Below are 13,096 nucleotides of genomic sequence, written 5' to 3'. Positions count from 1 at the left end.
AGGTCATGTGACACCAGTGCCGCCAATCAATAGCTGGATTAAACCCATTCCTCTGACCAATATCGCTATTACTTTATAAATATTCATCGGGGCTTGAGCTGCCAGACTGTGCTCCATGCTGCCTGAAGAAACTGTAAAGAAGGGAATCTCACTGTTTTACAGTAAATAAATCTGCTTTCCAGAATATACCAGAAATTCAAAATCTCCCTGTAAAAGGACACTCTGTTACAGTTTTGCAGTAATTAAAGTTTAACAGTTAGGTAATGACTTTAAATATAATCCCTCTTTTCAAATGCTTATAATTTGGGGAGAGAGGGAATCTTTGAGGGCTGAAATGTTCCATGCTTCTTCTTAGTGCTGAAGTAATTCTTTTTTTTAACTAAAAGTTTGAGCAAAATCTCATAATCTATTCCTGAACTGTTGGAGTGTGAGAACATAGGCCAAGATTTTCTAAGAGTGACTAATGATTTTGGATGCCTCCATTTTTAGGCGCCCAAAGCGGTTAACACTTTATTGGAATCTGGTTTTCGTAGTTGGGGCGTGCTTTCTGAAATTGGGCCTCCTTAAGGTGACTGAAGTTGGGTACCCAAAATTACTAGTCACTTTTCAAAGTGGTGGCCAGGGCGTGCCCTTTTTGGCCACTCAATTCCTTCACAATGCTACATATTTTTAGCCAGGGTTGTTATGCAGAATTTGAAAAAGTCTTGAGCAACTGAAAGAGGTGGTCTAGGTTAAAAGAGATAATGCATTTCAACCTTTCCTATAAAAAGAGCTAAATATGCATACAGTTTTACATTTACCCTCTCAAAGTTCTCCTGAGGCTTATATACCTCACCCCGACAAGACTGGGAAAGAATTAAGGTAACAATCGCAGCTATAAGGCAGACATTCTGATTGGAGCTATCATGATATTGCAACCAGGGCTGACAGCTCATCTGTCTTTATCTGTGGTATAGTTTCTATTGTATCTTGAACCTGAACGTTTCATTCATCAGGAATCCCTCAGGTTTGGTACTTAACTTTGGTGCAGTCCCTAAGGATTAGACACATGATTGCATTCCCATGGTAACCTCTGGCTTTTCCTGAGACTGCCTAGGGAAGTTTCCCATCCACTCCTGTAATTGTAGATCACTGGTTTGTTCTTTATTCAGTCCCAGTTTCTAACTTATCTCTTTCCCACAAAGCGAGACTTTATCTAATTCCTTTTTATCAGTATGATACGTGTAAGTCTACCCATAAAGTGCCTCCTTACCATAACTCATGTCTCCGAAGTACAGAATGATTCTGTTTCAAGAGGTGCACATGGAAAGCTGCCTCTGGGGAAGAAAAGACAGGAATGCGAGTAGAACCAGAAAGAGGTAATAAAACCTGTATACTATTGTCACTTCCTGCTATTGCAATGAAAATGATCCAAATCTCTGTGCAAAAAAAAAAAAAAAAAAAATCAAGCAGAGACTTCTGAAGAAAGCCTAATGCTTTTAAAAAAATTAAAACTTCAAAGAAGGGAAACAAATAGTTAAGTGTTCATGCAGGGTGATGTTTATAGGATTCTTCATAGATATGGAATGTGGTGGTCCAGCTGGTAAATGCAAATCTAAATTAAAGTGACGAGCCCTTTGTTAACACACTGTTAATATCACACAGTTGAGGACTACCAAAAAAAAGCCAGGAAATGCAGAAGTAAACTTCCCATCAGCAGCAATAGCTTGGTTGTGTTTCACAGCCTGTATATTTTATGCTATATATTTAGCTATGAGTATAGTAGTATGTGAATCTACACCTTTAACCAAAAAGCAAGAACAAAAAGGAGGACATACAGAGGGGTGTGTTGTGCCCTGTGTTTGACCCTAAAGTAGACATAGCTAGCCATGGAGGATACCCACCTCTATAGGAGAATCCTCAAGTAGCATAGCAGTTCCCTTGCCACTAATTCTCTCTGTGGTCCGTGAAAGCATATAGCCAGGTGAAGGGGGACATGTCCCGGGCTCCTCTGCTGTCTGGCATCCCAAGTTACGATGATTTCTCTTTGGGGCCATTGACAGCAGTGTAATTTAGAGCAGCCATCAGGAATTAACCAGGAAACTAAACCAGTCCAGGATTGGAGGAGGCACTGCCTCTGCCTTTGCATCCTGTTCCTGAGTTGCTCTATGAACTCCTCAGCAACTTAGCTGCAGAATCCTCAGGATCTGAGTGGGTAGATGCCCCTTCTACCCCCTCCCCCCACCCACACACCCACAGTGCTGGGCCCCAACCCTGCATAAGGGCTTTTATACCAAGAAGGAAATGATGCTGCAGAAATGGCACTTCTCTCTGCCACACCTCGTGGGTAAAGTTCCATCAGATTTTCAGCCTCTCCGCCAGCAGAGAAGCAGGTGACAATTTGGGGTGGTGTCTTTAGCCCGTCCAGTGTTTCCAGTATGTTGCTGTCTAGATATATCCTTGAGCACTTTGACCTTGCATGACAACTGAAGTCAGTGAAATATAGTAAAAGAATATAAGAGAACCACGTGGAAGTATGTTTGTTAAATTATTGCTTGGAAAAGTCCAACTCAACATGCTTAATATTTACCCACTGTTAGCAATAAACTCTTCTGAGTACATTAATGTAACACCTGTCACTGTTATGCAGTCTCACCCTTTAATTAGGCACAGGTGGTCTCTCTATTCCCAGAGTGGTCCTCCCCTTTTTCTTTTGTGTATAAAATACAAACCAGTTTTGTTTGTGCTCTGTAGGTAGATGTTACTAAACTATACAATGCTTAATACTTTCCATTTATCTGTTGCCACAACATTGTGGGAAGCCTGCAGAGGGTACAGTATCGAGGCAGGTGAGACTGCAGAAACTGGTATGACTGCCACATCTCTAGCGTGACGTTCAATCAGTTGCATTGGGGTGCATGTATCTGTGTAATTCATGATTGGTAATGAGTCTTGGTAGGTGGATCAGTTAAACTTTGGGCTTGCTCAGAGATTATCTGCTCCCAGCTGTATCTTTGTGCTTTAGATTCTTTTTCTCCACATTCTGGTATCTAGCATTTTTGGAGGAAGACCCTCCTTTAGTTGCTTACTGACTATATTTCTAAGCTATCTCTAACCTTCTGCATTACTGTATTTCTCTGTCTTATCAGCTCCTCCCAATTTAGTATCAACAGGCTGTTTTATGCCCTCTTCCATATCATCAATGGAGATGTTAAATACAATCAGACACAATGCCAGTCACAGTGGCAGACCCACTAAACAATGTCATTCAGTATACTGGAGAGACAAGGTGGGTGAGGTAATAGCTTTTATTAGACCAACTTCTGTTTGGTGAGAGAGAGCCTAGGGAGGTTGTGGAATCTCCATCACTGAAGATTTTTAAGAGCAGGTTAGACAAACACATGTCAGGGATAGATTGTTTAGATAATACTTAATCCTGCAGGGGACTGGACTAGATGATCTCTCAACATCCCTTCAAGTTCTATGATTCTATTCATAATTACCCTTTATTTATGGTCCTTTGATTTGTTTTCAGTCCATTTGGCTGCACTGCTATCCAAGATCACATTTTCAAGAGTGTATGAAACACTGTATCAAATGCTTTTTTTTTTCTTCAGACATAGTGCATCTACTGCACTACCTTCAGCCATTGAGGGCCCTACAAATGCAGTCTTAATCAGTGTAATGCTTTCTACCATGCGGCCACATTAGGCCTAGTGGTAATATGGCCACATGGAATAAGACACACACACACACACCGCCAACCCACTAAGGGCCTGTACCATAGCCCATTGAAGACAATGGGCATCTTTCCATTGATTTCAGTGGATTCTGGATTGCACCCTTTAGAGTGTAAAATCCTCAGTTCTACTTCCAAACAAGCTTAAATACAGATTCCAGTAGTGTCTATTTCATGTAGTGAAGCTAGGTAATAACATAAGAACCAGACCTCTAAAACTAAACTGGTTCTTTATTAAGAGAATTATTTACAGAGATGTTGCAACTGCAGCCAGCATCCAAGCCATATGCACACAGACTTACTTCTGGTGCCTCCTCCAGACTCTTCCCTCTGGCAACCTGTGTTCCTTCTTTCAAGTTCCATTCAGGTCACTACAGGTCTAAAGGTATTTCATACTCCCTGATGATAAACACTTTTACAATCTAAAAGTATGACTCCTTGTATTCTATCAGTTGCCAGGTGATGACCTATTAAGTGGTGGAAATCACAGATTTTGTGTTACATAAGAATAGCAAGATGGTGGAGTGAACAGGGTTCAAATTCAGGTCATGAGTCATTTAAAGAAATCTTGTCCGGGATTCTTCCCTTTGTTCTTTGAAATTTTATTGTATTTTTTACACTTTGCTTACTGATTTTTTTAAATAAAATACAGCAACAAAGTATTACAGAATGACAAACATCGTCACTTCAGAGAGACAGAATAAACAATGAGTCCGATGTAGCAATAATGAGTAAACCTTCAAATAAACAACCAGGATGAAAAGCCCATGCTGTATTTATATAAGTACAAACTCTTAAAAAAAAAAGTTGGTATGCAAGTGAATTCAAGCAGGTTGGCAGTATTGATTTAGTGGTCTTAACTATGCCGAGAAGTTGTCTCCACAGATCACAGAGTAACAGATAAATAAGGAGAACAAAAGGACCAAACACAACTTCTACAGAAATATGACCGACGTTTTAGACATCCATTTGAAGTAAACTCATCCATAACCATTTTCTCTATTCAACTCTACTGCTGTAACTCTGTTGACAAATGTGGAGTGACACCAGGGTTGGATTTGACCCTGTGGGTGTCTCCATGCATTCAGGTTGGACAAGATTTTCAAAAGTGATTAATGATATTGGTAGCTTCAATTTTTAGGTACTCAACTTGAGACATTTCATGCTCAGCACTTTCTGAAAATATTTAAGGTGGCTTGACTGGGGCACACAAAATACTTCTGAAAATGTTGACCACTGAAGTCAATTTCTTTATGGAATTAGGAGAAGTCACTTTTTTTTCTTATTGTTTTAATAAGCAGCTCTTTTACATTGTCGTATTCACCAATGCTTTCCCCCACTTCCAGCCTGAGGCTGGGGGAGATTTGTTTTTGTCAGCCATCAGTTCAGAAGAACTAGACCAACCCCATGTCTGAACCACAAGAGGTTACTGCTGTCAGGAAAGACAGCAGTCCAAGTATGAGGTTTTGTGTACTGTTCCTTTAAAGCTGTAGCAGGAAGCCACACCAGGAAAGGGACTAGGGAAGTTTCTAAGCAGAAATTCTTAAGTGAAGCAGTGAGAGCAAGAACATGACATTTTAGGAATAATGTATTTATTCTAGGAAAGTTCCTCGCTTAGTGTTAGTAGAAAGATGCTTTCTGTGATTTCTAACTACTGTCATGTCACAATCTACAACCCTATTTTTATGGAGTTCAATCACTGTAGTGTCTAAGCACTGGTAGCACAAAAGTTTTGCTAGCTTAAGAAATCATTTCTAAGTTTTACTACATAATATATTTTGGACCAGATTCTCAGCTGTGTAAATTGGTGTAGCTCCATTGACTCCAATGGCCCATGAGCCATCAGCTGCTAGTTTAATGTTAGCTATGCTTAGGAAGGGTATCTGTATTGCACAAAGCTGTTTTGGGACTTCAAATGTAGCAAAGCTAATAACTTAGTCTGTGCCCAAGAGGAGCCACAGGAAAAAGTCACAACCTTATCTGGATATGACACACACTGTAAGGCCAGGCCCTCCAAGGCCTCTTGACTAGCATGATACAGTGCTGATAAACTTTAAGCACAGAACACAGCTGATGTCCAAAAAGCACCTAGATACTTACTATAGAAACATAATATTAAAGTAAAACTAACCGACATAACTCTGCAAATACTTCAGACTTCAAAAAGCTCCAGATAGTTTCCACCTAGTCCCCCAGCACCTAAAAAGCTAGAAACTCTACCGTATGAGTTATTTTCTCTGTGATGACCTAATTCCCTAGCGTGAGTTATCCCTCCTATAAGAGATTTTCCCAGCATGCTCTTCTGGTAACTGGTCCTTTAAATCAGACAAGCAACTGCTGCCATAAAGTAACCATCTTGCCTCTGATTGCTCTGATACTTTCCTCCGTTACATCTGGTAAGCATTTTTAGCTCTTCATATGTTTTTTTCTGTTCCAGAGATGGTACATGTGCCTCGTCAGAATCTGAATTTGGGGCCTATAGGCAAATTCTCCATCTGTGTTCGAGACCATAACATTTCATGTTAATTATAACTCTTAGCATTTCTAGCAATTTACTATCTCAAAGTGCTGTACAAACATCTACTAATTAAGCCTTATAACAGCCTTCTACTAATGCCAGGAGAGTAAATGAGTAACTTTATTCTAATATTTCTACTCTTTTCAGAAATAACAGGGTACCCTAGCAACACTTCAGAAACTTGGCAAGTCAGTTATAAATTGATTCTAGAAATAAGTTTAGATCCAGAAGTGAGTTCTTATTGTCATAGGCCTTGATTAAGATTCAAAAGTAAGTCTTAGTTTACCCCGTGCATGCTTCATATAAAACTAAAATGAAATTAATTCTCAAGACCAGATGAAGAGGTTTCTTTTGTCAAATAAATAAAATATAATCGACCATATTGCATTTATTAGAATGCCTTTTACACCTAGAGAGACAAGGTGCGGGAGGTAATATGTTTCGTTGACCAGCTGCTGTTGGTGTAAGAGGCAAGCTTTTGAGCACCACAGAGCACTTCTTCAGGTTCCAGTAGGTGGAGCTAGAGAGCAGGTGGAGCAAACATTCCATATTACCAAGCATTCTGAAATGAGGCCCATACATTGTGGGACAAGACAACAAACACACCATGTCCAGCACAATACCCCCAAACTGCCAGAAGAGAAAGCGCTCCAAAAACGTGACTCTGGTTCAACCAGAAATACTTTTCACAGAACTGATCTAGACAGGAGTTTTTCCAATAAACTGGCTCAGAAGATGAAGAAAACTAAACAGGAGTTTCTCCAAGAGAATAGACGAATTATAACTGGCTTATTATTTTCTTCGTTTTAGTGGGGTTTAGACTAGCTTAATTCTTTAAAAGAAACTAATGAGACAAGCTGTACATATTCCACATGAGCTGTAGGCTCTTTAATGCTCATTGCCTCTTTCTTCTTTTCTTATTTGTTGATTAGGAACCTCATTATCTTATTCACAAAGATACCAACTCCAGCAATGCAGGAGAGATGACACATGAAGGACAACAATCCTTCTTCCTCTAGGCCTTCCGTTACTTCTGTGATGCATTACATTGGCTTTCTAGGTGAGGGGAGAGGTGCATCATGGGACATGGAGTCCAACCTGAAAGCTTGGCCCACAGAGGAGAATGGTTGCATAAGGCAACTGAACTACAACTCCCATGAGGCAATACAGCACCATTTTGAATGGAAATATTTTGGTTTTCATTTTGCTTTTTATGAAATATTAAAATGTTGATATACTTAAAATGAGGAAAACCCAATTTTACTCAAAAAGGGGTTTGGGTAAAAAAAATTCAAACAGCCCTAATTAGCACAGCAAGGCTCAGGTACACAGCCAGCAACTTCACTGAGTCCTGTGTCTTGTCATCTGGCCAGGAAACTAGTGATTCTGAGCTGAGGTTAAATTAAGAGGGAGCATATGAATGCACAGGTCCCCATCTCTGTTAAAGTAGATGGGGGCATCTCTTCCTCTTCTTCTCCTGGGCTTGGAGGATTTGAGTTCTCCCTTCTCCTAACTCAATCACTATCTCCCACTATAAGGACTCATTGATAGGGCAGGTCAAAAAATGGTGAAGATTTTCCATAACTGTTTTGAGCAACATTTTGATTTTTGACAAAACAACTCAAAATGAAAATGTTTGTTTCAATTCAAATTGAAAATTTGCATTTCATTTTGGTTTTCATTTTCTGTCATCCTTCCCCAACCCTCTTTTTCTAAGAAACATTTAGCTTTAAAGAAACTTTAAAGAGAAGTGCTCATTTCCTTCGCAAAGCCATGCTTCATTGAAAACCAGCTGTCTTCCTTTAGCAGGAGGATCCGAAGTGGGAGCAGCACGTGGCACTGCTGGATAACTGGTCAATATATGGTAATCTAAGCCTTCATCCGAACAGCTGGAGCAGCACTAGCACCTAATGGGAGAAGAAAAATCCCCCAGTTGTGTGTGTGGGGAGGGGAGAGGTTCTCCTATCCACTTTCTTTCTTCCACAGAAAGATCTGTCCCCTTGCTGGTTCCCTCTCCCCTCCAGGAGAGCAGAGAGGGAATATAGGAGAAGTTGGGAAGCTGACACAGCCATGGATTCCCACTAAGAAAAGAGAATTCTCGAGTGAAACACATCAGCATAGTCGGCAATACACTATCCTTCCCCCAGTAAAGGGGATGTGCCAGGAGACTGAGCAGTGCACATAACAGTGCCAGATTCTCAGCTGGCACAATTGCTGGCTGCAGCCAGAGTAACAGAAAGCAGCCGTTGGCCTGCCCCAAGTTATGTCAGAGGCCATTTGGGAAGGCAGGAAGATAGCTCACTCCACCTGCCTTGCAAGCAAAGAACATTAGATTTCTTTGACAAAAAGGGACATGTCTGTCCGTTGTTGACATTTCTACATTTGTAGACAGTCTGAAAGGAAAATTTCAAACTGTACAGTTCAACTGCAAAGAGATCACTTTGCAGCGTGTTGGTGAGTTGCCTAAGACAAAGTCATCCAGTCAGGAAACAGAAACAATGCCGTGTGGCTTACACAAAACTAACCAACACACCACTTGTGAATTCAGAATATTGACAAAGAACTTGTCTGCAAGTCACCTAAAGACCAACAATTTTACACTGAAATAATTTGCAAAGAATTTCAATGAAACGTGAATATGAGAAAACTGTGATGCCTCACAGAGACAATTTGTGATCCGGAAAGGGGTGTAACTTGTTGAATAAATTTATTCATTACGAATTGCTCATCCAGGTCTAATTAAGAGATACCTAAGGGACAGTGAAGCAGAAAAGAGAATCTAAAGTGAAACATAAGAAGACAAAAGCTATATTTGAGAAAAATCAAGTTCTAAATCAATAGTATGGGCCAATACTTTTCCTGGGGTGAGCCAGGAAAAATATTTTCCCAGGGTTTGGCCCATGGATTTATTATTCAGTAGATGAAAGCAATCTGCTTGTTCTTTTGAATGAGTTATACGATTAGTCGATGAAGGGGAGCATAGCTGATGTTAACAGTGTTTGCATTCATGTGAGCAGCAATACATATGAAATTCTAAACTCTGGGGGCCTGATCACCTGTTGGTTACACCCATTTTGTTCTGGCATAACTTCACTGATTCCAAGAGAGTTACTTCTGATTTGCACCGGTTTCAGAGGGGAATCAGGCCTCTTTGATTCCAAACAGGAAGTTTAGCCATTTCAGCTTTTCTGACAAGACTGTATTCACCACGGGATTCCTTCCCGCATTCTAAATAGCAATGTAATTATCCCTTCTAAACTGATTCTGAGGAAACATATTAGTCATAATCTTGCTCTCCATGACATCTAAACAGCCTAGCAGATTCGACGTCCTTATTATGTTGCTAACAAGGTTTGCCTGAAGCCTAATGGGGTTCATTCCAGCAGCTAGTAAGAGGCTTAAAACATGTATAAGCTGAAGGCAACTCTTGTTTTCGCATCATATTATAGTGGATTAAAATACCAGAAACCCCTTTTTAATGAACACCTGCCATCCTTTGGGCCCACGTCTCCTCTCCTTTACAGTAGTGAAAATCAGGAGTACATCATTGGTGTAAAAACAGTACAGGTGAGAGGAGAATCTGGCTCAATACATCTGTTAGGAAAATTCATGTTCTGCTGTTTGTACCACAACTGATTCACACCATATTCCTGATCCTGCTCTTGGTTTCACCAGTGTACATGCAGGATAATTTGAATGAAATCAGGAGTTACTCCAGATTTGCACCAATGTGACTCAAAATCAGGCCTTTATATGAAATAAAAGATCTCAGTGACCAAAATCTCTGCATATCAAATAATGAAATACGTCAAATGCAGAATAGACCATATTCCAATGTTGTACTTTGGAAAATCCAACATGAATGACTACTATTAAAATAAGAAACTTACATACATTTTTGGATACTGTTAATCTGTATTTAACAAATAAGGGCAAATCTTTATTGTCACTGAACTTCTTAAAGTGCTTTCCAGCAGGTATGTTTGCGAGAGAGAGAGAGAGAGAGAGAGAGAGAGAATTAGCCCAGACAAACAAGCTATGTTATGCTGGAGTGAATGTTGAGCGTATGTATCAGTAACATAATAAGCATCATAGAAATGTGGTAATTATCCCAAAATCAAACATAAAAAAACCAGGAAATTCTGTTAAGATTAATGTTAAAGAAATCCAAACATGCAATGAAAATCCACAGTTAAAAACCCCACAGAATGTTGGTGATGTTGTCACACTGTCTGGCGTGATTCACAACCGTGAGTGCCTGCCTCAGGGCAGACTGTCAGAAAACAGGGCAGACACCCCAAACTGGTGATGTGTTCTACAGTTAGATTTCACCAAGCCTGTGACAAATGTGAACTCCTGGCTCACTATGCCAGTCTCACCATGGAGTCACAGACAGTCCCCTCAGACTCTCAAGTATGTCTTACCACTCAGACAAACTGGACTTTGTGATAAAAGGTCACTTAAACCAAAAATCACACCACATCAGGTTGCTCCCCATCCCAAGAGACCAGTCACTTACCCCAGATTAATTGGTATTCTAGATTTTACATCAAAGACAACGCTGGTAGCCAATTCTAATTCTAATGAACTAAAGGTTTATTAGCTAAGAAAAGGAAGTGAGAGTTATTGAGAGGTTAAAGCAGGTAAATACATGTACAGATGAGTCACAGTCTATAATTCCAAATGATAGCAGAGATGTAGTAATCTGCCATTTCCCCCAAAGTCTCTGAGAGTCTCCGTCTTCTTGCTCAGTTACTGTGTCCTGTTAGAATCCAAATAGTCCAGAGATGAAGGATTTTTTTATAGCCTCTTCTTACAGGAAAACAAGCTGACAAGGTCACTACCCATGTGAGCTCTTCCTTTGATGACAGAAAGTGAGGAATGCATTTAGAGTAGTTGACCTCCATCATCACACATAATGACCACTTGCTTTGAAATTAACCCTTTTCTGTTAAAGTTTTTCATTTGCATTCTACAAGGCTTCTTTCCCCTTTGATGGGTTATTTTGTTACAGAGTTATACACATGTAAATGTTTGCTATTATATTATAACAGGATATAAATAAGTGACAACAATGTATGTAACATCCCATTCTTTTTCATGAAGTTTAAACACCAAATACACTTTATTACATTTAACAATTACTTTGATCTACACTAATACACCAGTGAATTGACACGGGGTTTCGGTATGAGTTGGCACTTAGTCGGCCATAAAGGGGGGAAAATTATGAAAAACCTGTAGCAAGAGGACATGGCCCCCCCTCCCAGATGGATAGAGGGACAGTTGCGACCGACCCCTGGTAGGCAGAGCCAAGACACCCACGCTTACCCTGCCGAAGCAGAGGGGCAGGACAGAACCAGAAATATAAAAGGCGGCCCTCCAGCTCAGTTGGAGAAGAGCTGCCGAAGGAGAAGGATATCTCCCACCTGCTGCTGTTGCTCAGACCCAATGGCAGCCAATACAGTGCCAGAGACCCGGAAAGACTGCTAGAGCTGCTGGTTGCCGGAGATGCTGAGGTGCTGCTGGGGATGCCATTAGCTGTTTACCCAGCTGAGAGAAACGACGACCCCTGGAACCCAGGTACCCCCCTGAATGGGAGTGTAGAAAGTGGCCCAGGGAAGCCAAATATAGTTCAGCTGCATTGCTGACCGACAGGTGGCCAGTGTGTTGCTACTGGATTTTCTGCTGAGTCAGTGGCAGACTATTCTGCCACTCCTAGGGCCCTGGGCTGGGACCCAGTGGAGTCGGGTGGGCTCGAGTCCCTCTACCACCTGCCACCCCAGCCAGAGGTGGCAGTCTTGCCATTCTAGGCCAATAAGCCTGTGTTTGTCAGCTGTCCACCGGAGCCAGGAGCATCGCCTGTTTGCTGCCCTGCCGTGCCCTGCCTGAGGGCCTGGGCTTAAAGACTTTGCTGCTCTGTTCTGACTACTGGCCAGCAGGGGTGCCACCCCAAGCAGTCGCTGCCGAATTGCCGCCACGCCCGGAAGAGCGGCGGAGCTACTGCCCAAAAGCCGCCACAGCAGGAAGAGCGGCAGAGCTGCCGCCGAATTGCCGCCGCGGGACACGGACTGCCACCCCATTCTGAATGCCACCCTAAGCTCCTGCTTGCAAAGCTGGTGCCTGGAGCCAGCCCTGCTGGCCAGAGCCTCCTAACTGTTTGTGACCCCACCCTGCCTGAGGGTCAGAGCTCCGAGGTTACCGACTGCTCTACCCCGCTGAGTGGCAGAGGCTCCAGTGCAAATTCCCTCTGAACTGTGCCCCTCCAAAGGCATCGTAGCGAGGGGGCATGGCCTCCCTTCCAGAAGGCTGGAGGGACAGCCGTGACTGCCCTACAAACCTAATATATCTTTAAAAAGCAATTTATTGTCATCTAAACATTAAAATTCCTTAATCACACAGTTATTGCACAAACTAATTAATCAATGCACATACTGATAAATTATCTGACATTCATTCTGTCCTCCAAGCCAGTGCTAGAACAGGCCATTAGGTTGTAATTTCCTCCAGGATTTCAGATACCACATTGATGGGGACTGCTTAAGAATCTTGATATACAGACAGAGGCAGGGACCACATCATGCAACAGCCACACCAATTGTAATGCATACATAATAATATAGAAGAAAATTGGCCTCATAATATAATACCGACATGAAGAAAGCATGAGTCTATTGCTTATGAAAGGGAAATTTTCTTTTTCTAGCTAGGAAAAGTAACTAAACAAAAGCAAAATAAATCCATTCTAAATAATCTATAGGGACAGATACTGGCTACGCCTCCTTTCAGATGTCCATTGCAAGTAGGGGGAAGAATCCACAGCAGGATGTCTTCCATGTCCCCTTTGTGCATCTACACAG

This window comes from Chelonia mydas, chromosome 1 (genome assembly GCF_015237465.2).
Source record: "Chelonia mydas isolate rCheMyd1 chromosome 1, rCheMyd1.pri.v2, whole genome shotgun sequence".
NCBI classification, from domain to species: domain Eukaryota; kingdom Metazoa; phylum Chordata; order Testudines; family Cheloniidae; genus Chelonia; species Chelonia mydas.
This window is presented reverse-complemented; position numbering follows the sequence as displayed.